We start from the raw sequence: 24,631 nt of genomic DNA on the forward strand, positions 1-24,631 counted from the left end.
ACCTAGATATAGGTATCTACCTAGCTGATGATAGATCAATCTAGCCTCTATCTACAAAGTAAAGTGAATTAATGTCTTTGCTCTATACACATCGCCATTGGGCTTAAATTTGGATTTCAATTCTATGACAGTAAGTGATCTAAGTATAAGAAGAAAAAAAAGCATATTAATGAAAGTATTTCTTAGATTTTAAAGATATTTCATTTATGTATTTAAAAATTACACATATAGACCTGAATTTGTTTTCAATACTAAATGTGTATTGAAAAAAGTGAGTGAAGATTTAATAAAACATATGTGAAACTATCTAGTTATTAACTACTGAAAAAATAATATATATATATAAATATATATATATATATATATATATATATATATATATATAATAAAAGGCATAATTATTAGAAGATCTCTCTCTCTCTCTCTCTCTCTCTCTCTCTCTCTCTCTCTCTCTGCACCAAGAATTGAACTCAAGGGATCTCCACCACTAAGCTATATCCCCAACCCTATTTTATATTTTATTTAGAGACAGGGTCTCACTGAGTTGCATAGCACCTTGCTAAGTTGCTGAGGCTGGCATTGAACTTGTGATCCTCCTGCCTCAGCTTCCCCAGACTTTAGGATTGATTACAGGCATGAGCCACCATGCCCTGCTAGTTCTCACTGCATCCATACAAAAAGGTTTATGTCAGCTTGGAGGGTGGTCACTTATTTAGTGCAGAAATTCTATAGAAAATCTACACTTCTCATTCAGAAGTGAAGAGAAAAGAAAGCTTAAGAAAGAGGGAAGAGTGTTTCTAAGTATATATCTAGGTTCAGGATTCAATTTTTAATTAACCGCTAAAAGAATAATAAGCCTTGGCTGAGGGGGAGATAAAAAAATAAAGAGTTGCTCAAAGTTCCTGTTGCTGAAGAAATACTTAAATTTAGAAGAATATACAGAAATTTAGAGACTCTATAGAGACAGATGACATCCATATGTTAGTGATTTACGCTGTATGGTGACTATATGTTTAAAAATTCCTATAATGACCACATATGGTTGAAGTAAACCCACAAAGCAGAAAAAACTCAACTTACACTTTAGAAAGCAGTAAAACATTATATGTATACATATATATGTATATATGTGTGTGTGTATATATATATACATATATATATATATGTATATATATATATATATGTATATATATATATATATATATATAAACTTTATACTCGACTAAGGTAATGGTTAATCAATGTTTACTCAGTTCTCTTATTTGATGAATAAGTTGACATACATTTAATTTTACCCCAATAGTTTCTTTCCTTTTTTTATCATAACTAAAGTCAATGAATGAAACAATGCTGACTTTAAAAACATTCAATTTATATCTTTAATTTTATTGACAATTGGTTTAAATCAACCAAGTTAGTGGTTGCAAACTATAAGTTTTTGTTTGTGCAAAGAAAATGATTTAGGGGCTGGGGTTGTGGTTCAGTGGTAGAATGCTAGCACTATAATCCTCAGCACCACATAAATATAAATAAATAAATAAAATTATCAAAAAAGAAAATGTTTTATTAAAATATTTTACGAATATAATTTATGGGTTGAAGAGTTACATGTTAAAAAAAACACTTAAAATTTTCAGATAATTCAAATATTTCAATCTACCTAAATATAAGCATATTAACTTGAAGTTTATCATTAGAAATTAAATCACCATGGAAACATTATGACTCCTTATTTAAACTTAAAATTTGATTCAAGAACCATGGAAATATTTATTTATTTTTTTAAAATCCCAGAAGTTACAATGACTTCAAAGGAAGTTTAACTGGTTTTATTTGGAATGGATCTATATGAAAAAAGGAAATTGTTTACTTTTAAAAGCTGTATTAGTATTACGCCTAGAAATGTATTCAAAATTTTCTGATTACCCAGGCAAATATGTTGATTGGTTTTGATCTATTCAGATAACTATCTGAATCTGAACTTTAATTCTTGTATTTACACATCTTGTGGTAAGACTGAAGAGAATTACCTGAATAATTCAAGTTAAAATATTTACTTTATTCAGCCTATTGATTATTTTAATTTGCAACATGTTCTACTTAACCTGATTATTGTTCCAACTCATTTCCCAAGTTTTTAATTGGAAATCAGGAGCCAGTTCTTTACTCCACAATATTAAGAGTAGACATCTTTCCCTACATATCAGTTTTTTTTTTCTTAACATTAAAAACTGTGAGAGGGAACTGTGACCACGCACAGAGCAGGCCCAGCGGCCTGCTGAGGGGCAGAGCTGCCCCCCACCCCCTGCGCCTGCCAGGTAGGGGAACTGTGACCACGGACAGAAAAGGCCCAGTGGCCCGCGGCAGGACAGAGCTTCCAATCACTCCTGCAAGGTAGGCGGGCCTGCGACCCACCGGCAGAAGAGGAGCAGCGACCTGCTGAGAGGCAGAGCCGCCCCCTCCCCCTGCACCAGCAAGGTAGAGGGAACTGTGACCACGCACAGAGCAGGCCCAGCGGCCTGCTGAGGGGCAGAGCCGCCCCCCACCCCCCGCGCCTGCCAGGTAGGTGAAACTGTGACCACGGACAGAAAAGGCCCAGTGGCCCGCGGCGGGACAGAGCTTCCAATCACTCCTGCAAGGTAGGTGGGCCTGCGACCCACCAGCAGAAGAGGAGCAGCGGCCTGCTGAGAGGCAGAGCCGCCCCCTCCCCCTGCGCCGGCAAGGTAGAGGGAACTGTGACCACCATCAGAACAGGCCAGAACTGCAACCGAGAGACAGAACAGGCCCAGTGGCCTGAGGAAGGGTAGAGCCGCCCCCCCCCCCGCGCCTGCAAGGTAGGCGCACCTGCGACCCACTGGCAGTACAGCCCCAGAGGCCTGCAGAGGGGCAGTGCCGCTGCCTGCACCTGCAAAGTAGACAGAACTGTGACCACCGACAGAACAAGCCTAGCGGCCCGCAGAGGGACAGAGCCGCCGCCCGCGCCTGCGAGGGAGACTTTGCAACTATACAAGACCAATATAAATATATAGGGGGAAAATTCAATAGCACAACAGTTTCACCAAGTAGAAAGGAACGCGAACAGTATGAAGAGACAAGGAAAGAAAGGACCACAAGCATTGCAGGTCAACTCAACGTTAGAAGAGGTAATAGCTGCAGCAGATGGAATGTCAGATAAAGAATTCAGGATATACATGCTTCAGATGATCTGGAGTCTCAAGGAAGACATCAGACAGCAAAATCAGACAATGAAAGATCACTTCAACAATGAATTACATAAACAAATCCAAGAAGCAAAAGATCAACTATACAGGGAAATAGAGGTTATAAAAAACAAACAAACAGAAATCCTAGAAATGCAGGAAGCAATAAGCCAACTTAAAAACTCAATTGAGAATACTACCAGCAGAGTAGAACACTTAGAAGACAGAACATCAGACAATGAAGATAAAGTATTTCAACTCGAAAAGAACATAGACAGCTCAGCAAGACTGTTAAGAAACCATGAGCAGAACATCCAAGAAATATGGGATAACATCAAGAGACCAAATTTAAGAGTCATTGGGATACAGGAAGGGACAGAGTTTCAAACCAAAGGAATGAGCAATCTATTCAATGAAATAATACGAGAAAACTTCCCAGACTTGAAGAATGAGACAGAACCCCAAATCCTAGAAGCCTACAGGACGCCGAATGTGCAAAATCATAAGAGACCCACACCTAGACACATTATAATGAAGATGCCCAACATACAGACTAAGGAGAGAATTTTAAAAGCTACAAGAGAAAGGAAGCAGATCACATTTAGGTGTAAGCCAATCAGGATAACAGCTGATCTTTCAACACAGACTCTGAAAGCTAGAAGATCCTGGAATAACATATTTCAAACACTGAAAGAAAATGGGTTCCAACCAAGAATTGTGTTTCCAGCGAAATTAAGCTTCAGGATGGAAGATGAAATTAAAACCTTCCACGATAAACAAAAGTTAAAAGAATTTGCAGCTAGAAAACCATCTCTTCAAAACATCCTTGGCAAAACATTACAGGAAGAGGAAATGGAAAATAACAATGTAAACCAACAGTGGGAGGTAGGACACTAAAGGGGGGAAAATAATCAAAGAGGAAAACAAACCGTGTTTAGTAACATAAATAAACAAATATGGCTGGAAGAACAACCCATATCTCAATAATAACCCTAAATATTAATGGCTTAAACTCACCAATCAAGAGACACAGGCTAGTAGAATGGATCACAAAACAAGACCCAACAATATGCTGTCTACAGGAGACGCATTTGATAGGAAAAGACATACATAGGCTGAAGGTGAAAGGTTGGGAAAAATCATATCACTCATATGGACTTCGGAAACAAGCAGGAGTATCCATACTCATATCAAATAAAATAGATTTCAAGCCAAAGTTAATCAAAAGGGATAAAGAGGGACACTACATACTGCTCAAGGGAACCATACACCAACAAGACATAACAATCATAAATATATATGCCCCAAACAATGGTGCAGCTATGTTCATCAAACAAACTCTTCTCAAGTTCAAGAGTCTAATAGACCACCATACAATAATCATGGGAGACTTCAACACACCTCTATCACCACTGGACAGATCTTCCAAACAAAAGTTGAATAAGGAAACTATAGAACTCAATAACACAATTAATAACCTAGACTTAATTGACATATATAGAATATACCACCCAACATCAAGCAGTTACACTTTTTTCTCAGCAGCACATGGATCCTTCTCAAAAATAGATCATATATTATGTCACAGGGAAACTCTTAGACAATATAAAGGAGTAGAGATAATACCATGCATCCTATCTGATCATAATGGAATGGAACTGAAAATCAACGATAAAAGAAGGAAGGGAAAAGAATACATCACCTGGAGAATGAACAATAGGTTACTGAATGATCAATGGGTTATAGAAGACATCAAGGAAGAAATTAAAAAATTCTTAGAGATTAATGAAAACACAGACACAACATATCGGAATCTATGGGACACATTGAAAGCAGTTCTAAGAGGAAAATTCATTGCTTGGAGTTCATTCCTTAAAAAAAGAAAAAACCAACAAATAAATGATCTCATACTTCATCTCAAAATCCTAGAAAAAGAAGAGAAAAACAACAGCAAAAGAAGTAGAAGGCAAGAAATAATTAAAATCAGAGCTGAAATTAATGAAATCGAAACAAAAGAAACAATTGAAAAAATTGACAAAACTAAAAGTTGGTTCTTTGAAAAAATAAACAAAATCGACAGACCCTTAGCCATGCTAGGGAAGAGAAGAAGAGAGAGAACTCAAATTACAAACATACGGGATGAAAGAGGCAATATCACAACAGACACTTCAGAAATACAGATGATAATCAAAAATTATTTTGAATCCTTATACTCCAATAAATTAGAAGATAGTGAAGGCATAGATAAATTTCTTAAGTCATATGATCTGCCCAGATTGAGTCAGGAGGATATAGACAACCTAAACAGACCAATATCAATTGAGGAAATAGAAGAAACCATCAAAAGACTACCAACTAAGAAAAGCCCAGGACCGGATGGGTATACAGCAGAGTTTTATAAAACCTTTAAAGAGGAACTAATACCAATACTTTTCAAGCTACTTCGGGAAATAGAAAAAGAGGGAGAACTTCCAAATTCATTCTACGAGGCCAACATCACCCTGATACCTAAACCAGACAAAGACACTTCAAAGAAAGAAAACTACAGACCAATATCTCTAATGAACCTAGATGCAAAAATCCTCAATAAAATTCTGGCCACTCGGATACAAAAACTTATCAAAAAAATTGTGCACCATGATCAAGTAGGATTCATCCCTGGGATGCAAGGCTGGTTCAATATACGGAAATCAATAAATGTTATTCACCACATCAATAGACTTAAAAATAAGAATCATATGATCATCTCGATAGATGCGGAAAAAGCATTTGACAAAGTACAGCATCCCTTTTTGTTCAAAACTCTAGAAAAACTAGGGATAACAGGAACATACCTCAATATTGTAAAAGCAATCTATGCTAAGCCTCAGGCTAGCATCATTCTGAATGGAGAAAAATTGAAGGCATTCCCTCTAAAATCTGGAACAAGACAGGGATGCCCTCTCTCACCACTTCTGTTCAACATAGTTCTCGAAACACTGGCCAGAGCAATTAGACAGACGAAAGAAATTAAAGGCATCAAAATAGGAAAAGAAGAACTTAAATTATCACTATTTGCAGATGACATGATTGTATACCTAGCAGACCCAAAAGGGTCTACAAAGAAACTATTAGAGCTAATAAATGAATTCAGCAAAGTGGCAGGATATAAAATCAACACGCATAAATCAAAGGCATTCCTGTATATCAGCGACAAATCCTCTGAAATGGAAATGAGGACAACCACTCCATTCACAATATCTTCAAAAAAAATAAAATACTTGGGAATCAACCTAACAAAAGAGGTGAAAGACTTATACAATGAAAACTACAGAACCCTAAAGAGAGAAATAGAAGAAGATCTTAGAAGATGGAAAAATATACCCTGTTCATGGATAGGCAGAACTAACATCATCAAAATGGCGATATTACCAAAAGTTCTCTATAGGTTTAATGCAATGCCAATCAAAATCCCAAAGGCATTTCTTGTAGAAATTGAGAAAGCAATCATGAAATTCATATGGAAAAACAAAAGACCCAGAATAGCAAAAACAATGCTAAGCAGGAAGTGTGAATCAGGCGGTATAGCGATACCAGACTTCAAACTATACTACAGAGCAATAGTAACAAAAACAGCATGGTACTGGTACCAAAACAGGCGGGTGGACCAATGGTACAGAATAGAGGTCACAGAAACCAATCCACAAAACTACAACTACCTTATATTTGATAAAGGGGCTAAAAGCATGCAATGGAGGAAGGATAGCATCTTCAACAAATGGTGCTGGGAAAACTGGAAATCCATATGCAACAAAATGAAACTGAATCCCTTTCTCTCGCCATGCACAAAAGTTAATTCAAAATGGATCAAGGAGCTTGATATCAAATCAGAGACGCGCCGTCTGATAGAAGAAAAAGTTGGCTACGATCTACATACTGTGGGGTCGGGCTCCAAATTCCTCAATAGGACACCCATAGCACAAAAGTTAATAACTAGAATCAACAAATGGGACTTACTCAAACTAAAAAGTTTTTTCTCAGCAAAAGATACAATAAGAGAGGTAAATAGAGAGCCTACATCCTGGGAACAAATCTTTACTCCTCACACTTCAGATAGAGCCCTAATATCCAGAGTATACAAAGAACTCAAAAAATTAGACAATAAGAGAACAAACAACCCAATCAACAAATGGGCCAAGGACCTGAACAGACACTTCTCAGAGGAGGACATACAATCAATCAACAAGTACATGAAAAAATGCTCACCATCTCTAGCTGTCAGAGAAATGCAAATCAAAACCACCCTAAGATACCATCTCACTCCAGTTAGATTGGCAGCCATTATGAAGTCAAACAACAACAAGTGCTGGCGAGGATGTGGGGAAAAGGGTACACTTGTACATTGCTGGTGGGACTGCAAATTGGTGCGGCCAATTTGGAAAGCAGTATGGAGATTTCTTGGAAAGCTGGGAATGGAGCCACCATTTGACCCAGCTATTCCCCTTCTTGGTCTATTCCCTAAAGACCTAAAAAGAGCATGCTACAGGGACACTGCTACATCGATGTTCATAGCAGCACAATTCACAATAGCTAGACTGTGGAACCAACCTAGATGCCCTTCAGTGGATGAATGGATAAAAAAAAATGTGGCATTTATACACAATGGAGTATTACTCTGCATTAAAAAATGACAAAATCATAGAATTTATAGGGAAATGGATGGCATTAGAGCAGATTATGCTAAGTGAAGCTAGCCAATCCCTAAAAAACAAATGCCAAATGTCTTCTTTGATATAAGGAGAGTAACTAAGAACAGAGTAGGGTCGAAGAGCATGAGAAGAAGATTAACATTAAACAGGGATGAGAGGTGGGAGGGAAAGGGAGAGAGAAGGGAAAATGCATGGAAATGGAAGGAGACCCTCAGAGTTATACAAAAGTACATACAAGAGGAAGTGAGGGGAAGGGGAAAAATAATATAAGGGGGACAAACGAATCTCAGTAGAGGGACCAGAGAGAGAAGAGGGGAGGGGAGGGGAGGGGAGGGGAGGGGGGATAGTAGAGGATAGGAAAGGCAGCAGAATACAACAGACACTAGTATGGCAATATGTAAATCAATGGATGTGTAACTGATGTGATTCTGCAATCTGTATATGGGGTAAAAATGGGAGCTCATAACCCACTTGAATCAAATTGTGAAATATGATATATCAAGAACTATGTAATGTTTTGAACAGCCAACAATAAAAAATTAAAAAAAAAAAAAACTGTTGTATTTCTTTTTCACAATAAAGAAAAATCCACATGTCCAATGAACCACTGCTTTCTGAAAATACGAAATTTATATTTGATTTATATTTAAAATCAAGGCTCTATCAAACTACTTAAATACTTTCTCATACAGCAAATCAACACAGATCCACAATCAATAACTGATGCACTGAGTATAATAATTCATGCCTATGCAGTCTACAGTCTGATTATTTGCAGAAGAAATTCCATTAATAAATCTGAATTCCATATTTCCTTGCTAGTGCAATCAACTATATTGGTGCCAATTACAACTTCTCAGAAGCCTCAATGTTATAAATAAGAATCGCTTTCATTTTTAAAGACACACTTTAGCCAACTGAACTGTCAAATACTTCATGCTATGATGCAAAGAATAATGCAATAAATACAGTGTATAATGTGGCAGACGTTAGAATACTGGTCATAAAAACACAAGATTTACAGAAATATTATTGATATAGGGCAATATAAAAAAGCACATGAAATATTTATTTAAGTACTTTTGTAATTGTCACAAATGAGGAAGCAAAGGAAAGAGGGAGAGAGGGAGGAGGAAGAAAAGGGAGAAGGGAGAGATAAAAAATCTTACTGCTCCATTTATGAAGACAAATAGGATTCTGAAGTGTTTAGACATGTCATTTAATGCTGAATTTCCTGTTGTGAGAAAGTATTGTATTCTATCTTCTGGCCTATTGCTTAATCTTGTCCTGAAGCTTAAAATGTCATTTAACTTTAATTTATATCACTGTATCATACAGAGTTTGTAGAATAAAGCCTGCTTTCTAAAAAAATAAAATAAAATAAAAATAAAAAGGTATTGAAATTGAGATCACATGATTTGGTAAAGTGCTTTAAAACGTACTGATAAACTCTTGAAGGATATGGATCTCTTTGCTGAGAGGGATTGTCACATGAAGGTATTTCAACCTCCCACAAGCAAGCATTTTCAAGGAACCTTACAAGCTAAAATGATGTAAAAAGTGATTTTATTTTACTCATTCGCATTCAATTAGCAGTTTTTTTTCTCTCTTTTTTTTTAATCCTACTTCCAATATGGTTAATATGTTTGACAAGTGTTTCTTAGTCATATAGAGGTATAGAGAATAAGACAACACACTGCAGCAAAGAAACAAAACAAAACAAAAAAATAAATTGTTTTTTTAAAAAGCATTTTATTCTTAAATTTTAATTTATGTTACTTTTTGCAAGAAGTCACATTGATACTAAAGTGTTAAGCAAAAGTTGACTCTAAAACAATGTTTAAAAACCTGACCTGTCAGATTATTTTAACTGATCAATATTAATATTTCATTAAAGATCATACATTCCCAGAAATCTACAACTTTAATGTGATTGATCTGATCATCTTACAATGCTCATGTCTTATTTTAGTTGGATTGGAGGTTATCGGGAAGGTTTGGAAAAAACAAAATGGCCTTACATGTTTCAGGCACCATCCAGTTAAACAAGAAAACACAACTAGACTGTCAAGGGCTCAAGGGCTCATACTAAAATGTCAAGTGAGGTAAGGCTACAGTAGAGTCAGAAAGTAAGAAGAGGACAGAGGTGACCCTGAATTGATAGCATTGCTTCTTGTTTGAAAATTTTCTCATTATATACATAAGAGAAATCTCTAATTTTGAGTGTTGAATTCATTGGATTAAAAGCAAAATGTGTCATATTAATGCTCTCTGAACATGATCCAAATATTTTAAGTAAGAACAACAACAATAAAAAAGGCATATTTCAAAACATTTAAATTTAGGATATTTTCTCTATATGTGTTTCAGGTTTCTATGACAAAACAAAATTTTCTGGATGAACCCATTGGTCTAAATAAGAATTATCAAAAGAAAATCAAATTTTTGTATATTATATTTCATTTTTCATCTATATGTTTAAAATGTTATTCTTTGGAATTTGGTTTCTTCCCCCAAACATTCATAATAAGTATCATAAATTATAATTATAGTAATGCTCAGTCAATTTTACATTTGTTCAATATAAATCTAACAAGAATAAGGGAGTCTTTCTTGCTACTTGATTTTTTATTTCAGTCTCTTTCAGACAGAACTATTAAATCTAATGTAGTTAGTAAATTGGCATTTCTAAAGTCCTGTTCCAAAATAATATTTTGGGTAAATCAACAATAGTATTCAAAACCTACACCTGAAATTCAGATGAAATAGCTGAATGAAATTAGTTATGATTGGCATAATTACTTTTTACATTTCTCTCTACATACTTTGTTTCAGTAATTTCTAAGCAATTCTAATGTGGCAATAGTATTAGAATGCAAATTACATAGCAAAAATAAGAATAAACTGTTACTAATATTTTTGAAGCCCCAGAACTAGAATATAGTTGAATTAAATCCATGATTTGTATTAATTGCTTACTGTGCAACATTGTTACTGATAATAACACTTAACAAAAATATAGTTCACTTTGCTGCTGAATCAGCATCATCATAGTCACTGATGTTCCTGTGCTGCAGCCTAGTGGAATGATTTGGTATAAAAAGGAAATATACCAGGAGGACATGGTGCTATCACTTGCTGCAAAGTAGGTTAAAAAACATAGGAAATAAGTCATATGGCAAGAAATCCCCCAGATAACATATACTTTGCTTTAGTTATTTGTTTCAATGTGGAATTAAGTAGAGGTGAAGACTTTCACCCTTTATTTTCATCAGAGTTCATACATTTTGCAAATTACATTTTCAGTTCCAAACATTTTACTTTTAATGTGAAAAAAATCATTTGTTGTTTTTTACATGAACTTTCTTAATAATTTGCCAAAAATGTGTATCTGCCTAGGCAGAAAATCATTCATTTATTTTTTTTTAAAGAAAACCTCAGCATAGGTAAAACCTAACAGTAAACTGTTAAACTGAATCCTGTATAGTACTATTTTTCATAATAAACAGTTTTTTTAAAAAAAAAAAATAAGTATCAAGGAATATCACCTGGAACCTTAATCAGGTAACAGGTAATTTAACCATTACCCTCACATATATGCCCACATGCATGGGTTCTCATACAGTTTACATTCTGTTTTCCCATTTCCTTGGTTCTCTCCACCCCCCAACATCAAGTGAATGGAATTCTATTATTTGACTGGAGTCAGAGAAGGCAAAGGCATTCACCAGGGAAGTCAATTTGTTAGCAGCAAGTATTTGAAACCAAAGAAGTATCTGATTTAATGAAAGCAGACATTGACTCATACTTTATAAACACAGCCAAGAAAAAAAGAAAAAAAAAGAGCATATCAAAGGAGCATTTCTTTATATTTTTATCATCAGAGAGGCTTTTCATTTGATGTGTCCCTCAACCAGACACAGGCTGTTTATATTTGTTCACTTACCCATCCCTGCACTCCTCCCTTCCCACAGAAGCCCCTATTTCCTTATGCACTGCACATTGAATACATATGTGCCACATTTACTACACTGGGTGCAAAGGGGCAGAGATTATCCAGGCAACTTATTTACCCATTTTTCTAAGCTGTAACTAACCTCTTCCTTTTTTCATCACCTTAACTAAAAATGAACATGCAGCTCTGTCAATGACATAATGTTTTCATGAAAGTTCTACTAATTAAAAATCCTCACCATACCAGACCTAAAAAATGAGCACACTCTTGCCAAGTGTTATTCACCACAGAGAAGCTCTTGTAGCTATGTTTTAAAGAAATATAGAGAGGGGGATGGTGTGCAGCGAGAAAGTCTACTAACATATGCATTGAAGTATAACAGCTGTCAGCATCAGAGGGACAGATTATTTTTAATATAGATCCTTCAAGAGAAAAAATAAGAAAAAATAATGCACCTCTAAAAACCTGAGAAGAAATGGATGTGCAGATTTGGATAATAAAAGCTTTTACTGGAATAAAGGACCACAATTAAGGAAACAGATCTGCGTTTTTGAAAGCAAAAGATGATAGGTTGGTACTAAAATGATGTTTGTCTTTGAGTGTACCTATATTCTCCCCTTTTTTAATGATAAAGAGATAGGTTTTTATTTGGAGGCATAAAAACACTTGCAGACTCCTGTTTTTATCCATACTTATAATGCTATCAATAGTTACTTGTTGGGGACAGGCATTTAGACTTGCAATATGCTGCATTAATTTAATACCACATAAAATATGGATTTTATTGCAGCACAGACAATAAATGCTGCAACTGCTGACTACATGCATTTAATTCCCCCTTCTTAATCTATCCCCCCTCATACTTCTGACTCAGATTTAAAATGTGAATATAGGCATTATGCCTATTTTATTTCTGATGAATGTCAATCTACTGTATATACAGATGCTTAGTGACCATTGACAGCTTCAAGGAATCTCTCTTCTGCCTGTCATCTCTCTTTATATTGAAGATACAATGAACTATGACTATGAAGAAGTACAGAGTGAATCCATTCATATGGAATGCAAACTAATGTTAGGTTATGTTAGAGTTCACAGCAACAATGTTCCTTCTTAAACTGATTTTTAAAATAAACAAATATGAGCATGATAAATTACACTCCACACTAAAATTTTAGCGTTTGTTCAGAGTGAATGAATTTGCAAACTCTAATAACATGATCTACTGTTGAGCATAATATGTAATTTATCCAGCTTTGCATTACCTATATAGATATTCCCAGTTTTTTTCTGGAATCTGCTATAAAGAGTTGTATCCTTATTTGTTTATTAAACATAATTATTTTGAAATAATTGTTAAATACAACTTAAAAAACAAGCATATCTCCCCCAAGGGAAGAAAAGAAAAAGACCTTAAGGGAGTTAAAGAAAAGAGGTGAAGTCTTCCTACCTTTTTTTTTATCAGCTTCTGGATAGCGGAAGTTGGTTCCAGCCAAAATAACCCTGGAGAAACTGTCACTATGTCCCCTTTTTGTTTGTTTTCTGCTATTATTTTCTATCACTGATTCTACTTCAATCTAACTCAAGCTTTCTCTTAGCATCACTTTTAACTCTGGACGGCAGGGAACCGAAGAAAACGGGGGCGAGCTCTCTCTCTGATTGGCTTTCATTCAGTGCTTCTGATTAAGGGGAAAAAAAAAAAGAAGAAGAAGAAAGAAAGAAAGAAAGGAAAGGGGGGGGGGGAAAGCCCTAGCTCGCACGGAGAGAAAGGTTCTGCTGATGGAGCTGCAGCACTCGCCATGGGAAGGTTAGAGACTGGGGAAGTGCTTGCTTCTGCGAGCACACAGCGATTTGCAAGTGAATGCAAGGGGAGGGCGCATTCGAGAGGAGGGCTCTGCTTGAAAGGAGTCCCCTCCCCCGCAGGGCAGAAAGACTCTCTGTTTCAAGCTAAGGTAATCAGCCCAATCTAATCCGCCTGCGTCCGTAATACAATCCCAGGAACAGGATTCTGCAATTGTTTCTTGCAATTCTTCTTCTTCCTATTTTTTTTTTCTAAATAGATACTTCTTTTTTTTTTTTCTTCTAGCATATATTTTTCTTTACCATGCTGTCACCACACTCCCAAGTATTAATGGGAGCGCCAAGTCAAATTGACATCAGACCTGATGTGTTGTTACCAGAGTAATAGGTGTTGCAGTTTCAAATGTTTGTTTTTTAGTGAACTTTCTCTCCTTGATTCTCCATTTATGTTTCTGTTGTTGTTGTTATTGTTGTTGTTTATTGTCATAAGGAGAAAATACCGTGCTCATAATTTGGAAGTTTTATCTGCTTAATCTTACCAGCTTTGTACTTCAATATTTTGGAGATAAAATGTTTTATTAATAATTAATATGTAGTTAGTATTATCAAAATATTTAGATTTTGGACTTGATCTAGTTTCTTTTTGTCTTAACTTTTATTTATCATAAATATGAATTCCATACCCAAATTAGTCTATGGACAGATTTAAATGGATTTGAAGGTTTTTATCTACTTATCAGCCATGTAATTGACTCCCTATTTATCTTTCACTATATTAAATTATAATCAACCAAAACCTCACCAAAGGATGTCAGTATAGCTCCATAAAATAATTACCACCTACATATTTTTCTGGCTACACATAGATTTCTTTTTAAAGTGCCAACCATAAACACACACACATTAATATACAATATACTTACAATATGTAATTATATAGAGAAAGAGAAATTATGAACATCATCTTCTCTAAGACCTTTTAAAGAGATAACAATGCTCAGCCAGATGCCCTAGAGCACACCTATAATCCTGGGGCTTCGGAGGCTGACTCAGGATGATGACAATTTCAAGGCCACCTTTAACAATTTAATGAAGTCAAGACCCTTTCTCAAAAATTTAAAAATTTTAAAAGGGGTTGGGGGTGGAGGTGGGGCTCAGTGGTAGAGAGCCCCTGGGTTCAATCCCCAGTTCTATTACTACTTCTATAACTACTACTATTATTACTACTACTAGTACTTATACTACTACTAATGATAATAATACTTAGACTGTTAAATGTTTTGCTAACTAGGGACAGAATCAAAATTAAATCAAAATTAAATATTCATTTAATATTCAGTCTAGCACTGTTTTGGGGATGACGTACTGCCTCTTCAGTGTTTATTTGATCATTCTAACCATTAGGAGGCCCCTGATAAAATCACAAACTGCAAAAGAAAGGAAACTCAAACCCGGGTTCAGTGAGGGAGAATGACATTCTAAATTCAGTTTCAAAGAACCTTCAATGTGTCACAGGTTATTATATGACCAGTGCTGGTAACTAGTATTATATCCGAGCATACTAAACATTTTCCCTCAGCTGGATAATATTTATTAGAGTTAGAATTTTAAAATTATTTGAAATTTTAAACATGAGGAAATTAGAATATATAAAATTGTTTCATAATAATAGCTCCAGAATTCTGTGAATCATGTAACCATACATTTTCAACAATGTCCTTTTATTTCAGAGCCCACATATATGTCAATAGGTTGTGTTTGTGTCTTGTATATAATAGTAGTAGTTATACATTAAGGTTGTCTTCCAAGAGAAATTTCAAACGCTCAGACACTATTAGTAAATTATATAGCATTTAATTAAATGTAGTTATTTGATGAGGTACACACATAAAAGTTGATTGTTCTTTTATTAATTATTTTTGCATGTTTGTTGCTAATATCAGAATAAATGGAGGTATAATATGAAAAAAAATTGGATTATACTTAAGTGACTAATTAAGAAAATAATCAAAGGCTGAGATCTGAAGTAAAATTCAATTTTCTTAATTGGAATATATACAGCAATGATGTATTATCAAAGCAAGCTTTTTAAAAATAAATTTCTGTTTCTATGATAGTTCTGCTTTAATAGTCATCAGAAACTTAAGTTGTTTGTCTGGATTCTCAGTGTTTTTAAAGAGTTGAATTCATTTATATGCTATGAGAGAAATCACTCCAAATCTATATTCTGAAAGAGGAATAAAATGGAGAGGAATGCTTCCTTCCATTTAAAGATGAGACCCAGGTATACACATCATTTTTTTATGATTGCATTGCTGGAAATGAGACACTTGGTAGCAAATTGTTAATAGGAAGACTTGGAGAAGTAGTATTTACTCTGGAAAAATATTTGCCCCCATAACTTCACTAGTGCTCCTAGAAAAGGCAGTGGCAGAAATGGATACAAATAAGAGTTCCTGTTACATCTGTGTATGATATGGTAGTATATTATATATACTACACTTTTTTAGAAAAGTGTAAACTTTTGTTCTTGTTTCAAATTAAAATTTTGTCAATGTTAGTGATTAATATGCATGTAAAAATAATTATAATTAAATTTTAAAAATTTGAAGTGCAAAAAGTAATTTACCAATTTTTGTATTATCTTTTACAATTAGATGACATATTTAACAAATGCTAAGCAAAACCAATGTATTCTAACTTTAAAAAATATATAGAAATATGAGAGAGATAGGAACAGCATTTGAAAAATGAGTGTATTAATAGTTATCACAAGTTTCTTAATGACCTCCTCATAAAAGTTCTCCACACTCTATATCTGAGAACATATGTCATCCTGTTGACAGTGTGGCTTAGACATCAAGGCTAAAATAAAGAATAAACAGAACATTGGTTAGAAATTAAACATTTGAGAATGAATTTTGTTTTATTATACAATATTATTTTTCAATTCTTTCTATATTTTACTTTACCAATGAGTTAACTTAAGATTCTGCAAGTTTTCATATTTCTTTTGAGTTTTGCCTGTAAATCCTATGTAAACCAATCTTGTAAATTAGATAAAAGTTCCCCATAGTCACCCCCATCACTAGGAAATGGTAAGGCATGGAAATTGAAATGGATGAATTAAAGTGCAAAAACTATAGGAAACTCTATATGAATGGAATAAATAAAATCTGTACCTCAAAAAAACAATGTCCTTTGATGTGAAGAAAAACTACATTCTACTAAAAGCAATTAATTCCTGGTAAAAACATTGAAATGATAGTTCAGCATGTGATTTTTAAAACTACATCTAAAGGTACACAAAAATTACCTTCTAGTTATCATAAAGCACTAAAAATTAAAGAGCATACTTTCATTCTATAATAATTGTACCTATGAAGGTGGACCTTTCTACAAAAAAGCAAACTTTAATAAAATCAATTAATTAAAAAAATCTTTCATTCCATGTAGAATTATTATATGTCTAAATGTTGTCAAGCAGTAGCCAAATAATAAATATAACTCTGTAAGGAATAACTTGCTAAAAAGTTTATTTTTAAAAAATAACTGCTCAAAGAAATACAAATAGCCAACAAATATGTGAAAAAATGTTCAACATCTCTAGCAATCAGGGAAAAGCATATCAAAAGTAGGTTGAGATTTCATCTAACTTTAATCAGAATGACAATCATCAAGAATACAAATAATAAAAGCTGGTGAAGATGTGGGGAAAAATTACACATGTATTTTTGGTAGGACTGCATATTAGTACAAACACTATGGAAAGCAATGTGCAATTTTTCAAAAGACTAGGAGTGGAATCACCATATGACCCAGCTATACCGCTTTTCAGTTTTTATCCAAAAGAACTAAAATCAGCATACTACAGTGATATAGGCATACCAATGTTTATAGCAGCACAATTCACAATAGCCAAGTTATTGAAGCAGCCCAGATGATCAGATGCCTGTGGACAGATGAATGGATGAAGTAAACATACACACACACACATACACACAGAATGACTCAGTTATAAAGAGCGAAATTATGGCACTTGCTGGTAAATAGATTGAACTGGAGAACATCATGCCAAGTGAAATAAGCCAGGTCCAAAGTCAATGGTCTAATGGTTTATTAGAAGCTAAAACAAAATAAAGGAGAAAAACAAGGGTGGGACAATAGGGAAACTGTGAAAAATGGAAGAGAGATTAGTGGAATGGGAAGAGTTCACTTTCTATGGGTATGAGATAAGAGTGTAAGAGTAGAAAATGTCCACAATGCTTCATTCTCTAAAAATATAATGATAGCAACTGCAAAATATGATGATAGAAAGCACAGTTTATCATAGTTTGTTTGAATCAGCCATCTCCCTGCCCCCGCCCCAATCTCCTCTTCATCTACCTAAAGGTAGAGTTTTGGAAAATTAAAAATTACATTTTCATTGTCAACTTGTGATCAGGTTGAGAGTAGAGGGTGATCCATAATCTTTTCTTTCTCAGTTGCCCTCATCATTCTTAATTATAAACTGAACTAAGCAAGGAGAAAGACATAATGCAAAACATTTAATTTGTTCTGTAGATGAGCTGAGCAAACATGATTTTGCAGTCTACATTACTTGAGGCAATGGTGGAAGCATTTGAGACAACAGCATTGGAGATGTTATTCTGGGAACTGGAAGTGCTCTTCATAGAGGCCTAGTTCTTATGATTTATGTTAAACATTACCTCCCAAAATTATATTATTATTATTTCCTAAAGTAGCTAGAGTGCTTTCTGTTATATAAGACTGAACTGTTACTGACATTTCTGTTAATTAAAAATATCTCAACATTTCTTCGATCCAGAAAATTGGAAGTGGAAAGAGAAAAGATGGAATCAGAGAAAAATAAGGTTGAAAAATTCAACTAATCAGTGATGTTTCAAAAAATGCATTTATTTTGCAAAACAATCAAGAGAGAAAAAATGTGGTCTTAAATTTATTTATTTTTCTTGCTCCCTTCCAGTTGTAAACCATCATGTACTTAAGGTATAAAGGTTGCTGTGTGTTTTCTTGACTTTTCTAGATTAAACCTGAATTACATTGCTTGATCTTATTTCTATAATTTGTAATGTAAAAATTTTTGTTACATATAAAAAGATTTACAAGTAAATTGATTCCTATCTTCATATTAAAATATAAAAAAAATAGATTGAATAATTCTCATGTTGATTGAAAACTAAATTCTTACTCAAAAAGACTGCTTCCATCTATACCTGAATAATAAGGTTAGTGGCATATTTAAATTTTGAAACACTGATGAAGTGAAAATAATAAAAATTAAATTTTATATTTTCTAGTTAAAAATTATCTCTATGCTTGAGGAAGTGAATGAAATAAATATCTTTGGAATTAAATAGAATGGTAGAAAAAAAAACAAATCACAAATCTAATGTGCTTGCAATTGCATTTAATGAGCATGAATATAATATTTTATGTTTATCTTGTATTTTAGGTTGCATTTTTAGTGCAGAGACTAGGTCTGATAGCTAAAAGCAGCTTTTAAATCAATATTGTCATTTTGAAAAGGCATTCTAAGAATTCTTAGAAGCGTTTTAAGAAAAAGGCAGTATTTTAAAATGCATTTCCTGTTTATTCTGTTAAAAAATAGACAAACCACAAATAGTATTTTTATTTAGTCACTTTAAAAATATTATTTCATTCTTCCTACTTTCCTTCCTTTATTATTACTAAGAGCAGTTAGTAATTGTATGATATCTACCCTACCCAACAAATTAGCCTTGTCAGCTTCATGGACGCTTTCAGAAAACACAAGATTCCTGATTCAGAGACAAAGGGGACAGGAAGCAATATGACTGTTTTAGTCAGCTTTTTTCACCACTGAGACCTAAAAGACCTGACAAGAACAATTAGAGGAGAAAACTTTTATTTGGAGCTTTATGGTTTCAGCAGTCTCAGTCTATAGACATTTGACTCCATTCTTTGGGGCCCTAAGCAATGCATAAAATCATGGCAGAAGTGTGTGGTGGAGGAAAGCAGCTCAGGACACAGCACCATGAAGCAGAGAGAGAGCTCTGTTTAGCAAGCACAGAATATATGCTCCAAAGACACGCCCCTCCCAATAACCTACTTGCTCCAGCCACACACTACCTGCTGACAGTTAACACCAGGGGATTAATAACTCATTAGGTTGAGGCTTTCATAACCCAGTGAGTTCACATATAAACCTGTTTGCACAAACTTTTGGGGAACACCTAATAGTGAAAGCATAACAATGACCACATGTTTGGATCACCTTCTTTTCCCCCCTTACCTTCTCAGAGTAATAGCTGAGATGAGCACAAGTGAACACTGTATATGCCGTGAATTTTCATCTTAGCTAAAGAACCCCAACTTAAGGAAAATTACTGTTTTTTTCTTTGATTGGGCTATGAGAAAAATGTCCTCAATTTTGCTCCAAAGGGAAGCATTTTGTTTTATTGTATAATGTGTTAATCTTTACTTTGGTAGGACACTATCTCTCTCACCCAAGTTTTTCCAAATACAAAAGTCCTTAAGAGATAGGTCAGAGTGAAAGGAAATCAGTAGAGAAATATGAGAGAACTAGGAAGTTGTCTCTCAAGACTATTATTTACAAATACAATGATTTCTATGTAAATTAACTTCAATCAAATGAAAGGGAGTAGCAAGTGCAGTGATGATCCATATCATTTGCCATAATACTGTGTAAGTACATATGATGTTTGTTTTAGAATGTTAGCAGAGCTGTGACTTATGTAATTTAAGTAGACCATGAACTTTAGTTACTCAGTGGAAACTATCAACCTCCCCACCACGTTTTAGGTGATGTAGGATCCAGCTGCCTCATTAGCAAGTGTATTTCTCTTTTCTTGTGACTGTTTCTCACATGCTCATATCATGGGACCTTTATATTTCATCCTTCTTCCAAGGAGATATTGACCATGACATGAACTAAACATAGCAAAATCTACAGTAGTGCCTGACTTATTTCACTTAGTACAGTTATCATCATGTCATCACAAATATTTCCATTTCCTTGGTTTTAAAGACTGCATAATATTCCACTGCATATTCTATCCACATTTTTAAATGCATTAATCTCTTGATGGATACATATATTGCTTTCAAATCTTAGCTATTGTGTGAATAAAGCTAAAATAAATATGGATGTATAGATATTCCTTCAACACATTGATTTTAACTCTTTAAGATATACGCCTAGCAATTAGATTGGTAGATTATATTATAATTCTATTCTTTGTTTTTTTTTGGGGGGGAGGGATTCCATATTATTTTAAAAATCTTTGTACCAATAGTATGTGTTTTCATATATATTTGGAACCCAAAAAGTCAATTTTATGAAAAAAAAATACAGAAGTAGTTACCAGAGGCAGATCCAGGATTGGGGGGATGGGAAAGGGAATATGTTGATGTGATTAGAGGAAATGGACTCAGTAAGATAGGAGGAGTAAGTTTTGGTGACCTACTGCATTGGACAGTAGCTATAGTTCATAATAATGTATTTTAGTTTTAAAAATTTGTACAATGTTACATTTTTAAAATATTCTTATCACAACAAAGGATAAATTGAAGTGACAGATATGTTAAGTAGCTTGATGTAATCTTTCAACAATGTGTACATAGATGAGGACATCACACCATGCTGCACGAATACACAGAATTTCTGTCAATAAAAAAAAAGAAAAGCCACTGCTTTTCTTAAGTCATTATATTCACATCCATCACCCCAACAACATGTGGCTAGAGAGGCTACAGATCAACACAGCTTGGAGGCCAAAGGTGAAAATAATGCCTAATGAGCATGTTTTTCAGAAAGGCTGTGAAGTTAGCCTATCATAATAGTCTATATAGAAAATTTAATAAAGCTATTCTAATGTAATTATTTTCATGATTTTATTTTCTGAATTCACTTTGACCCAGCAGAAAGGTACCAAACAGGGTCATTCTTTGTATAATTTTATGTGTGCACAAGACATTAAACATGTAAAGGTGTTGTTTCTTAGACAGTGCTTCTTACTCTTGAAGCTACTTCCACTATTCTAATTCAATTGTTGAGAAAAAGGGAAAGATGAATTTTGTTTTACAAAGTTATAAACTCTGATCTCTTTTTGATCCTTCCTAACCTTTTCACTCTTTTCCCCCATTCTAAAAGCATGTCACAGCCCTTACACTCAGTTTGAGCTCTGGCAGAAATATCCCAGGAAGTACATGATAGCTCAGTGGAACGCCACTCAAGTTTTCTAGCTCTGAGACTTTCTGAATGTGTCCACCAGGGAACTCACCTACACCAACCACATGTCTACCCTGTCTCTTAGGAAAACTTTGCAGAGGAGTAGACTTTATCTCTCCATAAGCAGTTTTATGACTCATAAAAATGGCTCTCAAAATAGAGTCTAGCCACAAATAGCATTAGCTTAAAAATTCTAAGGTCTCATCTCAAACTTACTAAATCACAAACAACGGGAGTGCTGTCGTTGTTTTGTTTTCAGAAGTATCAAGGTGATTCTGAGAATTAAGATCAGAAAAAGTTTTTCCCACATTGCTTTAAGGCAATGAAAAAAAAGAGAAAAAAATGAATTAAGACTCATAATTTGTAAATGAGAAATTTGTTTATTCATCACTTATTATTTTAACAATTATATATCGTATGCAGAATCATCTTTAAACATTATGCTATTTATGAGATTGTGAAGGAGCGCTATAATCATAATTCTGTCTAAATAAGAATTTAATTATCTAATGAAAGAAACAGAAATTAAGACAAATGAAGAGGAAAAAAGAAGGAATTTCGCCAAGTGGGTGATGAATGTGGAAGTAGTGACTCTCGAGGTTCCAAAATAGAGTGTTACAACTCTGATGAATGTCAGCTTTGGTTTTCATTTCAGCGTCAACATTCTAGGGGAAGAATGGCAGTGAAAATTCCAGAGTTGTGATGTTCCACTCAAACAGCCTGTTGACAATACAAATGCTCTTAACTCCTTTCTTTTTTGATTTCCAATGATGATGATTGCTTGTTTTCCATACAAATATCTGTCCTTTCCCCAGTTCCTCTGCCAATAATACTTGCCCTATATAATCTTCAGAGTGTGACATTATGGAAGAGAAAGAGGAGAGGGTGAGAGGACACAAAGAAAAAGGATAATTTTTATAAAATTCTATTGTAAAAATAAAATAAACCAAGAGTCTTATTCCTTATCCATAGGGAGTGCTTTATGGGTAAGTATTCCACGTAGATAAACAGGGCCACTTTTTGGTTTACTTCTGTTGTATACTTAAATTTCATAATGATTTTTCTGAACAAAGGTCTTCACATTGCCATTCAGCATTGCAACACACAATTTTGTAGCTGAACTACTTATTTTCTCATAATATTGTTGAAGTAGTGTGATAGCAGCTGTGGATTAGAGAGGTCTCATCACAGGTCAATGTTTGAACAGTAATCAATATTGACATTTAACAGACAAACACATTGATAAATCTGCTAGTCATTAGTAAACAAGGATGATAAATTGCATTTGACTTCTACTGAGGAGGCCTCGTTCTCTGTAACATTCAATTTCTAAAGTCAAGTCACTGGAAGTTTCCATTAAATCAGAATGCAAAATTTCGTAATTCCTTATATTTAGTTACTCATTCTCCAATTATGTATGGAGCAGTTGAAATGTGCCTAATGTTTCACTTAATACTGGGTATCTGATGATATTCAATTGACTCATCGAGTCCTCAATTTCATGGAACTCATGCTCTGGCAAGGAAAATAATAATTTGATTATGTAAGTAATTTTACCAATATTTATGGTGGTAAGTGCTCCAAAAGATGGTTCTGTTGTAGGGACTGACAGGCAAAGCACCAAAGATAGCAGGAAACAGCTTTATTTGGCTGCAGCCAGGTTCAGAAGGCACAACTTTTGCTATAATCAATCAATCCTCTGAACACAGAGTTCAGGTAGTTTCAGAATTTTATACCCAGCATGTAAGGGGAGGAGCTCAGAAGTTCACAGTCTGCAGAAGTTCACATAAAAGCAGTTTTTTGTTTGTTTGTTTTATTGTTCTTGGCAAATTAACCCTTTAAAGACAACACCTGAGAAGTGGAGAGCTTCTTCTCTCCTTTCTTTCCTCTCCCTGCCAGCTATTACCATGGAGCCCAATTGGTAACTTCTCTTATCTTAAAAATGAGACATCTCTGTGAAGCCCAGCTCAAGGCCAGAGGCCGGGTTTGCACATTTCTACAAATTACTATATTGGATATGTTTGTGAAAAACTAGTAAGTGGGTGTCCAGCACCTGGAGTGATGATATTTTCCCAGCCAGTGGCCAAGTAAAACAGGGCGACACAAAAATAGGAAGTTTATCTACATTGGATTCTTTTGCAGAGACTCTTTTGCTGATAGTCCCAAAATCAGCCATGGTGAAGATTTCTGGAGAAGCCCACGTAAGACTTTTCTGTGGAGAAAGGGGGTTCCACTACAGTTCTTGATTCTACTGCTACTCATAAGTGTTTTGATTTAACTGGGAGTGATGATAGAATTGAGTATCTGAAAAGGGGGTTAGAGACATCTCCTTGATGTTCTTGATGTAGTAAGTTCTTTTTTTCTTTTTCTTTTTTTAGTTGTAGATGGACACAATACCTTCATTATTTATTTACTTATTTGTAAGTGATGCTGAGGATGGAACCCAGTGCCTCACATGTGCTAGGCAAGTGCTCTACTACTGAGCTACAACCCCAGCCTGATGTAGTGGGGTTTTGAGTGAATTATAAGTGTGATGGAATGCCTTTTCTCCTAGGAATTTATAAATTTGTGTTTTGCCTGGTAGCACTTACATACTACCCTTTTAATATACAATTGGCCAAGAAGATTCATTACTGCCAAAATCTGGAACCATTATCATAATGGATAGATAACTAATTTATCAGATATATTATGTATATAAATACTGTTTTGGTTATCCTATATACCTCTTACT

General features: G+C 34.5%; 1 protein-coding gene across 2 annotated transcripts in view; it reads right to left on the reverse strand.

The window, feature by feature from the left end:
* The window catches only part of LOC124103352 (cadherin-10), a 178,809-nt gene extending 165,131 nt beyond the window's left edge, over positions 1 to 13,678 (reverse strand). For both annotated transcript variants that reach the window (XM_046459931.2, XM_046459930.2), the window contains exon 1: positions 13,294 to 13,678. The gene's annotated coding sequence lies outside the window, so the exon portion shown is untranslated. The remainder of the gene's footprint in view (positions 1 to 13,293) is intronic.
* Between the last annotated feature and the right edge of the window lie 10,953 nt (positions 13,679 to 24,631).

The sequence above is a fragment of the Marmota monax genome, unplaced genomic scaffold, assembly GCF_021218885.2.
Source record: "Marmota monax isolate L192 unplaced genomic scaffold, Marmota_monax_Labrador192_F-V1.1 WCK01_AAM20220418_F8-fsc00240, whole genome shotgun sequence".
Lineage (NCBI taxonomy): Eukaryota > Metazoa > Chordata > Mammalia > Rodentia > Sciuridae > Marmota > Marmota monax.